The following is a 425-nucleotide window of genomic DNA, read 5'->3' on the forward strand; positions in this document are numbered from 1 at the left end:
TCCTAAAGCTTAGGGACATCATGGATTTACATGTATATAAAGTAAAAATATATCAGGCCATATAAGTGAGCATAGATATTCCCATCTCAGATTGAATACGGGTCATAAACCAGACATACACCATCTTAAGAGACTTTGAATAAACCACCACAGACATATGTGCCGTCAAAGATAGAACCTCAGAAGAGGATTGAGAATATATGTTGGATAAGAGTATGACTTTCTCCCACGACTTCTAAGAGACTTTGAGCCAAATATGGGTGATCAGAAAGTGGCCAGGTACACGGATTGCATGATCAATGAATCCGACTATCCAACATTAAAAAGAGAAAGCTATAAGCTGGTAAAGAGTAAAGAATGATAAGAAACAAAATGATATCAACCATCATTGTCTTGGCAAAGATCCTCAGATTAGAATTATAGAC

This window comes from Brassica oleracea, chromosome C2, assembly GCF_000695525.1.
Source record: "Brassica oleracea var. oleracea cultivar TO1000 chromosome C2, BOL, whole genome shotgun sequence".
Lineage (NCBI taxonomy): Eukaryota > Viridiplantae > Streptophyta > Magnoliopsida > Brassicales > Brassicaceae > Brassica > Brassica oleracea.